Raw genomic sequence first — 1,217 nt, 5'->3', positions numbered from 1 at the left:
CAGTTTTGTTTTTTTTTCCTTTTGTTTTCTATTTTCTTTTAAAGAATCTTCTCACTATGAATCTCTGGCTGGCCTGGAACTCACTAAATAGACTAGGCTCTTCTAGAACATTAGAGAGATTTGCTTACCTTGTCTCCAGTGTACTTGAATTATACATGGGCAAATCACAGACATCTTTCTTTCTTTCTTTCTTTCTTTCTTTCTTTCTTTCTTTCTTTCTTTCTTTCTTTCTTTCTTTCTCTCTCTCTCTCTCTCTCTCTCTCTCTCTCTCTCTCTCTCTCTCTCTTTCTTTCTTTCTTTTTTTTTTAATTTTCAAGACAGGTTTTTTTGTGTGTAGCCTTGGCTGTCCTGGAACTAGCTCTGTAGACCAGGCTAGCATAAAATTTACAGAGATCCACCTACCTCTGCCTCTCAAGTGTTAGGATTAAAGGCATGAACTACCACCTATTGTAACTTGGTTCTTTTAATTGACTTAATAAGAGTGAGTGGCTCTGCCTAGCTTGCTAGGGTAGCGAGGCTATAGACTCTGTTCCTACCTCCAGTAACAGAAGAAGGTTCCCATCAAATGCAGCCATCCTGCCTTAAAGTCCATTGTCTTCTAACTATGAGCAATATTGTTTTTCTTTATCTTTGAGTCTATTATTATTAATCAAAGGATTAGAGCAGAGTACTGTTCTTATTCTACAGATGGTAAAATCCAGGCTCACAGAGATTAAGATACTTAAGTGTAACTACTCCTCTTACTCATTTCATTATTCTAATGCCTCACTAAATGAAGGTGAAACCACCTAATTCAAGCATGGTAGCACAGGCCTGTAACAATGATACTTAGTGGAGGCAGGAATCTCAGGATTTCAACATCATCCAAGAGGAGAATGGTCAATGGGGTGTGGTGGGAAGCCCATGAAACCTTGGAAGGCTATGATTGGCTCAGAACAGTGTCCATAGTCTTCCCTGTAGCTCTAGAACTTTAGAGCCATGGCACCAGCAAGTGTTAGCTGAGGTATTTACCACTCCGAGTTTTCTATTCTTGATAATGTTTTCTGTCCCAGGTAGCCTAGGTCACTTAAGGGTCAGATTTATGTTGCTCAATAAAGAGTAAAATTCTCCAGCAAGTGGAGTGAATTAGCCTCAGGCAGGCTCCCTATATGTGTATCCAAAACAGCATGTTCAGTCCTGAAACCATAGCACATAACTAACAGAAATGGACCCAGCAG

Source organism: Peromyscus californicus, unplaced genomic scaffold, assembly GCF_007827085.1.
Source record: "Peromyscus californicus insignis strain IS unplaced genomic scaffold, ASM782708v3 Scaffold_4__1_contigs__length_199733344, whole genome shotgun sequence".
Taxonomy (NCBI): domain Eukaryota; kingdom Metazoa; phylum Chordata; class Mammalia; order Rodentia; family Cricetidae; genus Peromyscus; species Peromyscus californicus.
Note: the sequence above shows the minus strand (reverse complement) of the source record.